This window comes from Glycine max, chromosome 15 (genome assembly GCF_000004515.6).
Source record: "Glycine max cultivar Williams 82 chromosome 15, Glycine_max_v4.0, whole genome shotgun sequence".
Classification (NCBI taxonomy): domain Eukaryota; kingdom Viridiplantae; phylum Streptophyta; class Magnoliopsida; order Fabales; family Fabaceae; genus Glycine; species Glycine max.
The window spans coordinates 52,789,272-52,807,147 of NC_038251.2; the positions used below are offsets into that span (position 1 = coordinate 52,789,272).

Consider the following 17,876-nt stretch of genomic DNA (forward strand, 5'->3'; position numbering starts at 1 on the left):
CTATGGGTGGACAGATGATGGAGAGCAGTGGAGCCGAACACAATAGAGCATATGCCCTTTGGACTTGGGTCACTTGTTGTTGGGTTACAATGTGGGTTGAGGGTGCGGGGGTAAAGCCTCACCCTACGATACAAGGGTGATTTGGTAATAATGTATCATAAATTTATTATTATACAAACTAACTAATCTTATTATGGATTTAGAAAAAGAAAATATGGCTTTGCTAATGATTTTATGTGCATGTGTGTGATTTTATCTTTAATATTTCGGATGCCGTTGCTAAAGATCTCATTCAAATAGTCATGTTTATAATCTTTCTTTTAATAATAGTGCCTATTATTTTTAAAGGCTTACTTATAAAAATATCAATATTAAAAAGCAGGAATGTAATTCCAACATACACTTGCCGAAGGTCGTTAAATCATTGTTTGCATGTGTGTGGTTTTATCTTTAGTATTCCGGTTGGTCGTTGCTAACAATCCATTCAATATTAAAAAGAACGAATTTAATCCCATCGAATATTCTAAATAACACATTAATCTAATATTCTTTATGCACATTGGTATAGAAAAAATATAGGGATATTTTTTTTAATTATTAAATATATAATATCATTGATGCAACAACTCGAACACATTGTTGAAAAGATAATTTATTCCATTCTTTGGCATGCCATTATTTATTTGATATCAACGATGACTTGATTACATTGATCCGAATCGAAGAGCAAGTGATACACACTGAATGTCTGTGATATCCAGGAAACAAACAAGAAGAAAAACTGGGCATGCATGCCAAAGGAACACTTGATACTGCACGTACATGGCATGCTAATAAAGAAACACCAAATTCATCAACTACAACCATCTTAATTGGTTCTCTAGAGTGCTACAACAACTAATAATAAGACTTAAGGGCTCAAAGAAAAGGCGTTAAAAAATCTAATCCTATATATCAGCTCACACAAATTATAGGAGAATAAAAAAGGTAAAACGAATTCAATTGAATGAGACACGTACTAGATGCAGCAACACCAATATGCCCTCACGACCCCCATGACGACGATGACAGCTTCAACAGTAAGAGAGCAACGGTGCAGGAAACACTACGGCGGTGGCACTAAGAGGCGCAAAGAGATCAAGGCGGAATGAGCTAGATGGAGTGAGGAGGGCTATGGTGCAAGTCCAAATCAAAAACAAAAAATTAGTCATCATCTTTGAATACTGAATTTTCATGATAATTTTCCTAAAAATCGTTGTCATTTTACGGTTTCAATGACGTTTTCGCAAAAGTCGTTTTGAAATGTTACTTGTATTTACAAAAATGTCATCACTTTAAAAGCAACACCAATTTTAGGAGAACCGACGTTGAACTAGCATTGTTAAAAGTAATTTCTTTATTAATGACTAGAAATGATTGAATAAAAAAAGCATTCATAACTCGTGATTTGTACTTAAAAAAAACCCAACAATTATGATATCTCATAAAGCAAAACAACTCATCGTTAATATAAGTCATGCATACTTTACATGCAAAGAACAAGTTGTGACTATAATGATACTATTATGTATGGTATATGGTATGCAATTTCTTGGCCCTTCTTCCCACTTCTTGTGTATGCGCAAGGATATTCTTAATATTAAGTAAAAGTTGCAATAATCCATTTGCAAAGACAAAGTTAACCATTTGCTTCTAACTTAAAACTTTAACTTAAAACCTTAAGACATCAGATTTATGGATTTTTCTAAATATATATTATTCAACTTACCTATTTTTATCCAATGTAAGATTTCATTTTCAGACTTGTATTCCAACAATTATTGTGCATGGCTTGTATTCTATGGGTGGATGGATGATGGAGTGCAGTGGAGCCGAACACAATAGAGCATATGTCCTTTGGACTTGAGTCACTTGTTGTTGGGTTACAATGTGGGTTGAGGGTGCGGGGGTAAAGCCTCACCTTACGATACACGGATGATGTGGTAATAATGTATCATAAATTTATTATTATGGATTTAGAAAAAGAAAATATCGCTTTGCTAAAGATTTTATGTGCATCTGTGTGATTTTATCTTTAATATTTCGGTTGCCGTTGCTAAAGGTCTCATTCAAATAGTCATGTTTTTAATCTTTCTTTTAATAATAGTGCCTATTATTTTTAAAGACTTACTTATAAAAATATCAATATTAAGAAGCAGGAATGTAATTCCAACATACACTTGCCGAAGGTCGTTATATTAAACCATTGTTTGCATGTGTGTGGTTTTATCTTTAGTGTTCCGGTTGGTCGTTGCTAACAATCCATTCAATATTAAAAAGAAGGAATTTAATCCCATCGAATATTCTAAATAACACATTAATCTAATATTCTTTATGCACATTGGTATAGAAAAAATATAGGGATAATTTTTTTAATTATTAAATATATAATAGCATTGATGCAACAACTCGAACACATTGTTGAAAAGATAATTTATTCCATTCTCTGGCATGCCATTATTTATTTGATATCAACGATGACTTGATTACATTGATCCGAATCGAAGAGCAAGTGATACACACTGCATGTCTGTGATATCCAGGAAACAAACAAGAAGAAAAACTGGGCATGCATGCCAAAGGAACAATAGATTTAGATCACTTGAGAAGGAATTTTTTCAGCCAAAACGCAGAGGACTTAGGGTATCTACTCAAATTGTTCTTGTAATCCACATATATGATGCCAAATCGAGCTGTGTAACCAGCATCCCATTCAAAGCTATCTGAAAATGACCATATATAGTAGCCCTTCACATTAACTCTATCTCTGCAAGATAAAGAAGGAATAACCAAAAATCATCAACATATTATATATTTAATTATGCTTAAATTAATTTTCTATTAAACCAGAGAGAAACCCTTTTACTTGATCGCATGAAGCAGGGATTTGAGATGGCCATCATGGTATCTAATTCGAATACCATCCTTTCGGGCTTCATTGATTGCAAGTGAGTCATTCTTTGATTCCGCAACGCCTGAGAACAAAATAATAATAATAATGTTATGTTAAGTAGAAAATATAGTAAAATGTTTCATATATGTAAGGATTGTTTTAATATAATTTTTCCCTCTCTATTAACATAAAAAAAAATAGTATATACCATTTTCGGTAATGTACACCGGTGGATTATTGTAGTTGTCCCTTATGTATGTCATGAGCTTATAAAGTCCCTCCGGATAGATAAAGAGCCAGCTCAGAGGAGTCTGCACAACAAAAAGATTTTGCTTCATTAATTTGAGTAGAATATTGCAAAAATGTTTTTTTTAACATAGATAAAAAATTATGTGCTACGTACATGATCAATGGTGTACAATGGCTAGACTAAAAATTAAAAAAATAAAGCACGATAGGAAGCATGGAGAAACAATTATACCGGTGTGCCAATGGGTACACCTTTCCTGGTCGCTGCAATGAAGAGAAAATTGATTATTCATAATGTTAAAATCCAATATATTAATCACAGAAGATTTTAATTAATTGAGTGTTTCCATATGAACTTACAAGAAAGTTTGGCTAGCATATCAGTGAAATAGGTCTTGTTAGTGGCGGTTGGTGGAGCATATTCCGCGAAATTTGAGGTGTAATAATTTATACCAAGAAAATCATATGAACCTTTGAGACTTTCAGATTGAGCTTTGGTGAATGTGGGGAGTCTAGAACCAACTAAAGATCTCATACTCTCAGGATAGTCACCAAATGTAATGGGATTAGCAAACCTGAAAAAATAAATATATAATTAAGTTCAACCATCAATTGCTTATGAATTAAAATTTATTGGATAATCCAATAGATCAAAGTTGTATCTTTAATTAATAGGAGAAATACATACCAGCCAAACATAAAGTCCAGAGCTCGCCTTGCTGCCTTGCGATCAGCATCACTATTAGATTTTGGTTCAAAGAAGAAAGTCACTATGGTGACTCCAATTTGTCCTTTCTGATGAGCCTATATATATATATGGTACATTTAATATACAACAAATAAAGCAAATATTTTACAAAACTTGTGTGATGTTAAAATAATAATGTTTAGTAATGAATAAGAAATTTAATTGGTTAATTAGTATATGCATGACCTGGTATTTGTTCTTGTAGCAATTGACTGCTGCTCCATGAGCAAGTATTAAGTGATGGTTAACAATGTAGGGCTCGGTGGAAGAATCACCAGTAGGGCATTTTCCAACGTAGTTAGAACATCTACCTGGTGCAAAACTTCCACCACTGTAGCCATTCACGCTGTAGCCATATGGTTCATTTAGGGTTACCCAGTGCTTCACCCGATCACCAAATGTCTTGAAGCAAAAGTCAGCATAGTTACGGAAGTCCTCCCTATTTTTATTTTTCCATAAACATTTACTATATTTTCTTTTTCATTATTTAAAAATACTATAGTGAATCATATATAATTGAGTATTTATTTACACTATTTCAGGTTTGAGAAATCCCCCATATTCATCTTCAAGAGCTTGTGGGAGGTCCCAATGAAACAGCGTGACAAATGGTTTTAAGCCTGCCCCAAATAAAATCCAAAACAAAGTTATCAACGAAAAGGTTGAAAATAAATGAATGCATGGGTAACTCAAATATCAATTCATGTTTACCATTTGCTATAATCTCATTAATGAGATCGTTGTAGAACTTGACCCCCAAGGTGTTAACTGCTCCCTTGCCCTCTGCACCAAATAATTGAATGCTTAAATATCGTTTTTAACATGACTTAATATTTACTTTGGGCAATTAAACATAGGATTATCTTACTGGGGAATATTCTGGACCATGAGATGGAAAATCTGTATGAATCCAACCCAACTTCTTTCACCATCTTTATGTCGCTCTATGAAATTGTATGGGCATGCAGTTTAATTCTCTAATTCGACATATATAGAGGACTAATAATTAATTAATCTTGCCAGTAAGTTTACCTTGTACCGGTGATAAAAATCAATTGCTAGACTTCCATCACTATGATCCCAAATCTTCCCTGCTCAATACACAAGAAAAACCTTGTTAGAAGGGTATGGTAGCTATCCAGTGACATTTTTCATGGATGAGATCCTACCCACTAAAAAAATATTATTATAATATGTTTTTAGTATAAAGTAGAGTTAAAAAAATATAAGTTGAAAACCATCACAGTTGGCAACAACAATATAACACTTAGCCATAGTATATTTTTAATTCAGACAGTGCTTTGGCACCATTCAATCCATTTCTTGTAACAAAAAAAAAAGAAGGTAGATTTAGGCTAATATAGTGTCCAATTATTGATTAAGTAATGATGTATTAAATATATTAGGGATAACAAGAATTTTGGACAAAAAAACCAACCAACTCTTTTGTTTAGTCAAGAGAGTTAACCTGGTTGTTGTTTAGTGTAGGTGTCTCATATACTTGGTCCTCTGCCGTCTATTGCTGCTGCTCCTTCTATCTGAGAATTAACAATTGCTTCTTACAGATCAGTAAGTTAAGAGAAGAGATCTCAACAGTTTGTAAGAAAATTAATTTATAAGTTAAACCCCTGATATGTACTAACCAAAGAAACCACAAAAGAATTAATATATAATTTGATTGATCATTAGAAGTACAACTAACCATAACTTTAGAATTAATATACAATTTGATTGATCATTAGAAGTACAACTAACCATAACTTTAGAATTACACCTTTGAAACTTGAAAGATGAAGTTATTACAAGTTGACAAGTAGAAAGGATCAAATTGTTAGCAAGTTGAAACTTTCATACCGAACTTTATAATGATCATTTTAAGGGACCAAAACAACAAAATTTGTCACACACCGAAATGTATATTATATTTATTAACAGAATGCATTGTTGTGTGGTGACTAGAACCTGGTAAGCTGCAGAGCCTATTCCAAATAGAAAACCAGAAGGAAAAACACTCCTATTGAATGGTGCAGCATAATGGCTTGGCTTCACGCTTGCTGGTGCACTTTCAATGCTACCAGCCAAAAGGGCCACAAGAGTTATAAGGCAGAGGAAGGAGGGACTTATTGCTTTCATTGCTGCTTTTGGTATCCAAAAATCTCAGGCCAATGCGATCTATTTATACACCAAGGAGGACTACTGCCACACCTAATTTCCCTATCCTGCATTTCACACGTTCTATTTTTCTGATATCTTTACTAATAACCTATATTCATCTTTATTAATGATAAAGTAAATATCCATTTTTGGTGTACAGAATTTTTAAACAATTTATTATTACGTCAGTTTTTGAACTTTCATTATTTTCTTCTTTTCTTCAGATAGAGAACAACATGACTCTCTTGGGAATTCAAGCTTAATTCGTCTAAGCACAATAAATGTTACCATATATTAATGCTTCGAGGTTCCAAAAGCAATTGGAGTGGCGAGATAAAGTGCTTAAGACAAGAAAAGGAGAAGACATGAGAGTTAAAAATAAAAGCATCTCTAAAATAGATAGTCAATTACCTAGAATCCTTATTGAGATCATGTATATATCATTCCTTTTGGTTTCATGTTTTTTTTAGCATAGATTTGCTTGCTTGGAAGAGGATTAGTATAATTTTGTACTCCCAATGTATGAGAGTTAGTTTATGTTCATGGAAGGCACAGAAGTATCAAAAAAATTTGTTTAAGTTTTATTCATGTTATGCATCATTAAGTTTTAATTTCTACATAGTTATGTATGATATTCTTATATTTTAACTTTTCAAAATTTAGTATTATAAGCCGATAAAATGTAATATTTTTTAGGGTGTTACAATTAATGATTTATTCAAAAATATATTAATATCTAAATTATTATCATAAAATCAATTTTTTTTATTATAATAAGTTTCATTGAAATTTACTTTTTATGGTTTTCTTTTTCCTGACTTAAATAATGTATTGAATGTTTTATTTCACAAACATAAAAAGTATATAAAAAAAAAATAACACGGGGTGAATGATAAGTTGTTATTCTGGCTTTTTTCTAATTTTAATAATTGACTCCTGTATATAATCAATACATATCTTATCATCTTTGTCTCAGTCTTCTAAAACAGCAACAACATGGGTCCTACCTACACTCTTGCACTCCGTTTCAAATCACAACAATTATATGTAAGATTTTTTGAATAATCAATACATATCAACGGAAAAAGTATAAAAAAAATAACACTGCGGGGGGGGGGGTTGAATGATAAGTTGTTGAAATTGGAAGCAGATCCTTCTTCTTTAAATGGTCAATCACATAATGTTGAAAAACTTCATGAAGAAATTGACATTTTAAAGAAGCATATGTTCAAATTTGTTGGAGGATATGAGAACTTAGATAAACTTCTAAGATATCATATAAATCCTAATGACAATGATGAGTGTGTAGATGTTTGTTAATTTTGAGGAAAACTTGGACATGTAAGTCTAAATGCACACACTTACCTAAAAGAGGATTGTCCAATACCTCTTGCTCTAACAAATGTGGAAAGAGTCACATTGTTCCTGTTGCAGACATGTTTGACAACATGAAGGATACTTCAATCATGGTATCTAGAGAGTGTTTTCTCAAGATCGACACATGGCATGAAGATCTATGTTGTTATTAAATTGATTCTACAACGAATTTTATGTCTATATTATGTTTATAGCACTTTTCTTGGGATAAAGTAAATCAATTTAATTTTGACATATTGATGTAATATTTTCAAAATGATAATCTATTTATTGTGGATAAAAAAATCATGATTAATTTTATATCTATATTATGGTTTTCAAAATGATAATTTATTTATTGTGGATGGAGGAAAATTCTACCAAAGATAATCAGTCAAGTTTTTTTATGAAAATTAATTGTTGATAAAGTTCAAAAATACTCGTACTAATAACATGATAATAAAAAATATTAAATTTAATTTTTAAAATAATTTTTATAAAATTAAGAATTTTAAGGGAGAATTTGTTTCACAGAAAATGTTTTTAGTTCCCAAGAATATTATTTTTGGGAATAAGATATGAAAATATCATTATACAAATGTGTTTGATTAACTATTAAAAATAGCCAAAAATATTTTTCATACGCCTAAAAATAATTAAAATATGTGTTTGTTTGACATTTTTTCTAGGAATATATATATAATAGTTACTAAAATATCTTTATAGCACACTTGGTATATATAGAAACTTTCCTAAATTGCACTTGACAGATGTAATAAGGGAAAAAACAATTATAAGAAACTGGATTTGCTTTTCTCAAAATAGACATGATTATCCATTCCACAACATAGACAAGTTAACGTGGCTGTAAGCTTTTCCTATTATAATTGAGCGAGGGAAAAGACTTGTCAGACCCGCTCATGCAGTAATCAATGCCAAAAGACAATGATCCAAATTTCATTATTGACAAGATTTTCCAATTGTACAGTTATCATACCTTTTTATTTGTTTTGTGCAAAGATGTTGAATGTTGATGCCCCACATTAATTCCTGGTTTGGATTCTTAACACTGCATACATCAAGTCAGATGGGTCATCAACAAAATTAAGATTTACATGAAACTTCCTTCAAATTAAAATACAAACACAATCAAATAATTTTTATGTAAATTAAAAGCTAGTTAATTTCAATTAATTAAAAGATAATTTTAGAATAATTTCATTAAATATGCTGTAATTAATCTACTATCTAATATATATATATATATATATATATATATATATATATATATATATATATATATATATATATATATATATATATATATATATATATATATATATGTGTGTGTAAAGAAGATTTTGTAATATGAGATGATATTACATGTCCAATATTTATTTCCTTCAAAATAATAAATGTAATTAGTATCATTTTTGTTTTCTAATGATTAATAATAGTTATTTTTAAAATAATTTCCTTAATTATAATACATTTGTTTCGGCCGAATTAATAGAAATTAATAAAAAAATACTTTGCAATTTAGCTTTTGCACTAACTATTTTATGAATTTTATTTTCTTATATAAGTTTTATTTGATGTATTTTTTAGTTCAACAATGATATGATAAATGATTGTATCCTTTACAATGATTATTATAAAATAATTATGCAAAATAATTTAATAATAGTTTTTTGCATATTATACTAAAATTTAGACCTGCAAATTAAAATGTATACGATTTTACTATTGATTAAAATATATCTCTCCGGTCCATGAATATTTGGTTCAAATATAATTATAGAAAAATATTTATCTATCTTAAAAAGTTTCATTTCTTCTGACATTTATTCACGAAAAATATTTAATAAATTATTTAATAATATTTTTTATCATGGTAAAATTTAGACCTTGCAAATAAAAATCAGACAATATTTTATTATTGATGAAACATATCCGTTCGAGAATATTTGACTAAAAATTAATTATGAAAAAATACTTATTTCTTTATTTTAATAAAATTTCATTTCTTATGATATTTATTCATGAAAAATATTTAATGAACAAGTTACTTTTTAAACAAATTTAATTTAAAATATAATTAAACATAGTAAAACTAAAAATAAAATTTATGTAGGTAAATGACTTAATATATTTTTAAAAATAATTTAATTTGAAATTAATCAAATTTTCAAGTATTAATTTAAATAATTAACATTAATATAATTTAATTTTTATTTCAATTCCTGCCCAAACTACATGACGTCTTTTTAATAACATATTTATATGACATTTAAAGCTTTACAAAATAAATTATATTGTAATTAAATAATTTCACTATTTCTTTTATCCCAAAGCAAGTACGCAAATCACACAAAAAAATTAACTAAATTAACTTTTTTAAAAGAAAATAAAAAATGAGCATGCAAGACATCATCAAAATGAAGGAGGTCTTACTTAGGACAATACTTTCAACAATAACATTTTTGGAACATGTGTGTATATAAAAATATATTGACATATTTACTAACATATATTTATTAAAATTTAAATTAAATAATTAATAGTATATGAAAATTTTAAAATACTAAGAAAACTACTCTTATAAATTAAAAAATATGAATTTAATGTCCGTGTAAAACACACAACACTAATTTATTTTTATTTATATATATTTAAGTCGAAGAGGATCAAATTACATCCATGTAACATATGTAATTATTACACTATGTAATAAATTGATATAGAATGAATTTTATTGATCTAGTCATTGAATTATATCTATATATTACCAAGATAGTTATGTGACAATTTTTTTAAAATTGAACAACAATAAAAACATAATTAAATGCTTCATATTTTAATATAGACTTAATTACTCATTTAGTCCTTATAGTTTCTCAACTTATCTCTTGGTCTCTAAGTGAATTTTTTAGTTCCTAAGTTTAATAAGTGAAATTCTTAGGCTCTAAAATTTACATTTTAATTCCCAAAAGGTTTTTACCATTAATTTTTTTAAATTATTGAGAATTAAAATGTAAATTTCAAGGAATAAAAAATTTATTTATTAATTATAGAGACCAACAAGGATAAGTCTGGAAACTATTGAGACTAAATAAATGAAATAATATATATATATATATATATATATATATATATATATATATATATATATGATCCGGATGAAAGCAACCCAACATGCAGCAAAGATACTATAATAATAATCATAGCAATTAATATGGATATCATACATAATATTAAACTAATTAAATAAATATATTCTCAGAAAAATACTATAGGAGCAAAGATGGACAAGCCTCCAAAGTCGGATGGAGAGGATATAGAGCAAGGCAAAGATACGGAGAATATACTCCTCTGAGTACTTAACGGGGACGGATCCCAAATGAAATCTTAAATGTGGAACAAACGGAAGAAGACTTGGATGTTATCAAACCATTGAAAGGAAAAAGCCAAGTATTGCAGATATCACGAAGTAGCAGGATATGTTGCTGAGGATGCATGATTGCTTCCAACTATAAAATGCTACACTTATGAGACTCTGCTATTTTTTATTATTGATCAAAATAGAGAGCACTTGAATTTTTGTCTTAAATTTTTGGTGGAGTTTGCTGATATATATGGCCTAATGCACACTAACTAGGTTGAATATTAACAATTCTTTTTAAATTATAATTCAAATAAGATAGGAATTAAATTAGAATTGAATAATGTAAAAATTAGAAATAACTTTATAATAATGAGATTTGACAGTAAAAGAGATTTTTTTGCTGTTTTTTTTTTCTTGAGTGAGCGGTAAAAGAGATAACACACTAGGGCGGTCTACAACAAAGTGAATAAACAAATTAGGCGATTAACAAAAAGTGATAAATCATTTATTCAATATTTATATTTTTTCCTTACAATTTTGAAAGCGAATAATTGCACTTGTAATAGCCTAAAACTCAAACAAAAAAGTAAACATAAATGAAATGGACATGGGTAGAAAGTAGAAAGAAAAGGCATCTTGGTCACCTACTGTGAGAAGGAAAATTAATTAAACCCCTTCTGACTAAATGGCGATTGGAATAATTAACTAAATGAAAAGTAAGAAGAAGAACAACTAAAGAAATGCATATGAAATGATAAGATAAACTAATAATTGTACCTACTATTTTTCAAAATGGATACAGACAAACGAAATAATGCATGGAGTGTATTCCGAGAAAAGCCAATTTTGCTCACATGTTAAACGGGAAAAGATGCTAGAGTTTCAAAGATACATATTTTGAATTGGTGCTTAATCAGAAGAAGAAAAAATCCCAGATCTCTATTAGAGATTATCTTAAAGTATCTCCCATACATGACCTCTTTTTGAATTCTTAAGCATTACTTCCTTTTAGCCTTTTCAATTTAAGAATCTCAATAATTCAACACTAAATCTCTTCAATCCAACAAAGATATTGGTCATCAATAAATGTCATAAGTAAAGCTTATTGAAACTCTGCAATGTTTCACAATGATCCAAAAATTTATCAAAAACAACACTTCTACAAAATTAACCAGGAAAATGCTAAAAAGTATTCTAAAACACTTTTAAAAAACTTAAAATAGAAAGACTTTTTATTGAAATGCACAAAATTTATATTTTTTACGTTCTCCTATATTTTTATATTAAATATGTTTTCCTTTTAATTCCTTAACGAAAGTTCTTAGGACACAAAACAATACCCAATTAATTAAATGAGTTTGATTAATAATTTCACATCTTTATATTTCATGTAGTATAATTTATTTATTAAGTTATAATTATTATTATTTTGGAGAAAGTTGATACTATAAAATATCACAACCCCGAGTCTGGCGAAAAAGAATGAATGATTTGATTAAGGTATGGTTTGATTGAGTGTAAGAGAGGAGAATGATATAAAATTGAGAAGAAGTATTTGTATTAATTAAAATAGAAAAAACAAGTGTGAGATCCATATTAAATAGTAATTTTTTCCCCTCAATTTCTCTTCTTTTCCTAGCGACGAAACCATGGATAAGGTGTTCATCCGTTCACCGTGGAATGCAGATGAAACCTTCGTGAAGTTATTTTTCTTTTCTTTTCTTTTGGTAGCATTGAAAGTGTCTTTTTCAAATAAAAAATTTGGTAGCATTGAAAGTGTCTTTTTCAAAAATTGAAAAGAAAAGAAAGATAAATAATTGATCTATGTAGTGCGAGTGGAGATTTGAACCGGGGCGGGAGGGTATAGGACCATGCTGTTTTAAAAGACTTAAGACCAAAATATGTATGATTATATACATGAGTCAATCATTAAAAATAAAAAATAAAAAGTCAGAATAATCAAGTTGGTGGCATATTATTTATTTTGATCCAAAAAAGTATGTGATGTTAACATATTTATTTTTGAAAAAAATAATAAAATTAAATTAAATTTCAAAATACACAAAAGTGTAACATATTTATCCTGTACTATTAACCAAGCCTAGATGACACTTATGATGATGATATGATAGTTGATTATTATAATATGTGTTATCTATATAATTATCACATGCATGTTATACATATAATATCATGTGTTTAAAAATTAATTTATTAATTTAATTTATGAATTTAATCACTTAATCCCTTAATCCCTTAATCCCTTAATGATATTTTGATTCTTAAACATAACCACGTACTAATATTTTGATTCTTAAAATATTTTCAAATTTTGTATTAAGTCTCACAGTATGTAAATTATTAACATATATATAGATATAGACAGAACTCTTATTTGATACACCGTTAAGTACCTATGAGTAAGTATTAGATACACTCCAAAATCATTTTTTAAAAAACAAATAGATACTTATTTTGGGTTAATATGAAAACTATTTAGTATCCAATAGCTGAAACAGACTCAATTCAAAAAAATGTTCAATGTTTAGGATTTATATACCAATCTTCTTCTTCTCTAATTAAAGTAACAGCAAAACATGTAAGATATTGGTAGAGATGGACAAGATCTATTTAAAGGGGTTGTTGTTCTTGAAATTATATTTAGAGGTGATATTTTTTTCTAATAATAATAAAAAATGATGACATTGAAATTGATAAAAGTGTAATATTACAATTATGCTTAAAAATTTAAGTATTACAGTTTTTATGGTGAGATAATTTTTATTATATTAAAGCTTTTAATATTCTTATATGTTGTAAATTATGTTTTATGCTTTTATAAAAACAAATAATCACGTATATCTTGCCCGATATTGGTTTATACCTATATGTAATAAAAGTCATACAATCATACACGTAGTATTTTTTGACCTAGCACTTAATAAAAATATTTCTAAAACTTTTTGACGCATTTAAAAAATATTCCCAAATATAAATAAATGTCATTAATATTTTTTCATATTATTTTATCAAATATTATATATAATCCATGTCACTAATATTAAACAAAATTTATTTTGGTACCATAGGGTAATCAGAAAGGACAAATTGGAGTCACCTTAGTGACATTCTACTTTGAACCAAAATCTAATAGTGATGCCAATCGCAAGGCAGCAAGGCGAGCTCTGGACTTTATGTTTGGGTTGTATGTGACAGCTTGATATATTGGAGATCATAGTTTTCTTATAACATATTAATCTAATAGAGTTTCCAATATCCCTTAATGGGTTAACACTACATATGCTCATTTTAGTTCATATCATCTTATCTGATTGTCTAACGGGTTCATTTAATTTGATTACATAAAATAAACCTCACTAATGATAAATAACTAATATAATTGTTTTATAATATTAACACACATTAATTATTAATTATTGGAATAGAAAATTTCAACAGTCTCCCACTTGGGCTACATATTGTAACAATTATGTAAAAAACCCTTAAGCGTGCATTTGTATGCTATTTACCTTTAGACTTTCACCTTAACAACCTGGTGCATCTTATGTATTAATAATGGAATTATTGCATCTTTCGTCACTACAACAAATGTAACTAGACCTTAATGACCACCACATGAATACACTTAATTACATAGGTTAATATGGATAAGCAACATGGAAATTACATGTAATGTGATCTTAGTCATGTCTATTTTCTACTGATCCAAATTTTATTCTTTATAGAGATCTATTCAAACACAACATAAATATTGCAAACAAAACAAGCTGATAATGAAATGATAAACTTTAACTTTATTTCTACAAAAAATCCAAACAATAAAATATTTGTAAACCATAAGATATAGAACATAAGTAAGACTCCCACTAAACTAAGGTACTATAAGGAATTACAATGAGCAGTGTGCTCATGAAAAACTTTAAGTGTCATACCTTTAGTAAGTGGATCAGCTAACATTGAATGAGTCTCTATATATTTTATATAAATTTGTATTGTATTTTTTGGATTCTTTATTTAACAACCAAATTTTTTATGTCAACATAATTTTTACTTGGTTGAATCCTTAATAATACTACCAAGATATTGTCCCAATAAACACCCGGTGACCGCTTAATGTTAGCGACAACAAGCAAGTTAGTTACAATAATTTAAGAATCATAAATTTTGTATGATGTCTCATAGCAAAATATTAACTCCACCAACACATTTAAATGTGGATCCTTATATGGAGTGATTGCTATTAAAACATTCTCAAAAAATCAAGTCAGAATACCCAATGATCTCTAAACTTCGAGACTTTCAATATGAAAATATTTAGTTTCTTGTTCTCTTCAATTAATGCATAATGCGCTTTACTACATTTTAGTGTTGCATACCAAGATTACTCATATATCACATTAGGACTCCCACAAAAAATTATTTTATACATGCATATTTGGGATTTAAATAAAATGAGTAATTTAAACCATACTAGTAACAACAACAACAATTAAAGAAGAGAAAATAAGCATACAATGCAAAAATAATATTTATGGTAAATTTCAAGACCCAAACAAGATACCTAACACATCATTAATCCTCAATATTTGGATTGAAAAATACTAACTCCAAGTGATACTCTCAACACATTGATCAAACATTGGTGATAAGTCCTATAAAATAAAGGTTGTCTTTAGACACTTCATTGTTCACATGGAAAACTTATATGATGATTACTCTAGTCAAATAATGATTGTCTTTGAACATTTCATTATTCACAAGGAAAATCACACTATTTATAATCACCACATGTTTACCATTGTAAGCATGTAATTATTCTGCAAAATTATTTCTTCCTTTGAGCTGAGCACAATTTGCATGAATAATTTCATGCAACATCCATGTAAATTCAATCAAATCAACTTATGCAACAAAGATTACTTTGTCAACATGTTGTTTCAATCAATTTAACCAAAATATACAAGACAATTTAATATAATAAATGAGAGATATTAAAATTACACAACTTTCACATATAATTTAATTATATAAAAATATATATAACAGAACATGCACATATTTTGTGGAACAAACTCATTACAAGATATCCAACACAATATTAATTCATAGAGAAATTAATTTGTAATGGGTACTCTTAACGCAATGATCAAATATTAACAATAAATTCTATCATATAATAGCCTTTCGTTGGATTGACTATTATTCCCATGAAAATACCTTTATAATTGTTACACATTTATCATCACATGTATAAAATATTATTTAACCAAATTACGTCTTCCGTTGGGCCGAACACAATTCGCATAAATAATTTTATACAAAAATCTATGTAATTTTAATCAAATCAATTTTCACAATAGGGATTACTTTGACAATATATCATGTCAATCAATTTAATTAAAAAAATCACTAGATATGCAAATAAACGGGAAGGATCTGTTATTGCTAAATTAACTTCAAAACAAACAAAACTAAATATTTACCTTTCTTTACACGTAACTTGGACATTCTTTCTTTTGTTTCTTTTGCTGAGAGCATCCTTAGTTTTCCCTTATTTTATTTTATTTTGAGAGGTCAAGCTTAAATGAGCATTTTCAGATATGTCTTTCTACGACCTCTCTTCCTCTTGCACACAATGAGATATAATTTCATTAATGGACCATTTGTCCTTTTGAGTGTTATAGTTCACTTTGAATTGCCAAAAATATCCAGGAAGTGAGATCAAAACTAAATGCACGAACAGATCTTCACCAAGCTCTCGCTTAAGACAGTTTTGATGCCAAGTTAGAAATTTTCATTATGTACTCTCCTATATAACTTTTTCCCTTTTTTAACCAAACAAATAAATAAAATAAAACAAAAAACTGCACACCCAAAAAACTTCCTTATATATATTATGAACAGTAGCCATGAAGAGAAGTCGTTCACAAAACCAAATAATGATGCCCAAAAATAAAATACACCTGAATTTAAATCAAATATCAAATTTACCAACAATTAATATGTGTTGTTCCAAAAAAAATTGGGTTCATATAACCAAAGAAATCTAGGTATAATTGGAATCAAATAACTTTAAATCCCAATAGTCTAACAGTAATGGCGGCTGTGATATCACTTGTTGGAATTTTAAGGGATCCTTATAAAATACCATTAACCACCAAAAACACATTACGTTAGATTATCAGGAAGAGTTTTAGGAATACCTGAATCCATAATGATTAATCAAACAAACACAATGGAAACTGAATCCATATGTGATTTCTGATCTATGTAGTCTTCTTAGAATTTGTTACAGAACGCATAACCGGCTAACATCGTAATCAGTGGCTTCATGATTCTTCCTCAACCAGAATCTCTTTATTCCTTAACAAGACATTCGTAACTCTTCATATGGGGAGAAGAGAAACTATATGTGGCAGCTCGGTATATTGGGAACCATAGTCTTCTTATAGCGTATTAACTTAATAGAGTTTTCATTATTCCCTAATGGGTCAACATTGACATCTGCTCATTTAATTTCATATCATCTAATTTGGTTGTCTAACGGGCTTACCTAATTTGATCACATAAAATAAAACTCACTAATGATAAATAACTAATATAAGTGTTTTATAATATTAGCCCATATTAATTATTGGAATAGAAAATTCCAACACACCATTCATGATGTAGCACATAATTTTTTATATATGTTAAAAAAAACATTATTGCCATACTCTACTAAAATTAATGAAGCAAAATCTTTTGGTTGTGCATACTCCTTTGATTATTAATTATATAATAATTATCTTGAAAATTATATCTAACATTTTTGGTTATCATATTATTAGTACAGAATATCCATTGATTTTACAGAAGACTAATCTCCATCACAAAATTTGGCTAATCACCTTTGGTGGAGTTCACCTCTCAACCACATTTTTTTCATGCGCAATTAATGGATTATCATTTTGAAAATATTAGGTTCATAATATGTCAAAATAAAATTCATTTACTTTATCTCAAGAAAAATACTATAAACATAATATAGA

General features: G+C 28.4%; 1 pseudogene across 1 annotated transcript; it reads right to left on the reverse strand.

Moving 5' to 3' along the window:
• Positions 1-2,457: 2,457 nt before the first annotated feature.
• On the reverse strand, positions 2,458-6,077 carry LOC100782493 (vicianin hydrolase-like; annotated as a pseudogene). The gene is made up of 13 exons (XR_418606.3): positions 5,892-6,077; positions 5,398-5,467; positions 4,962-5,020; positions 4,798-4,873; positions 4,641-4,712; positions 4,462-4,549; positions 4,116-4,368; positions 3,870-3,985; positions 3,542-3,756; positions 3,414-3,445; positions 3,141-3,243; positions 2,906-3,014; positions 2,458-2,806 (listed from the first exon to the last, which is right to left on the reverse strand). The product of XR_418606.3 is annotated as a vicianin hydrolase-like (transcript).
• Positions 6,078-17,876: the final 11,799 nt, after the last annotated feature.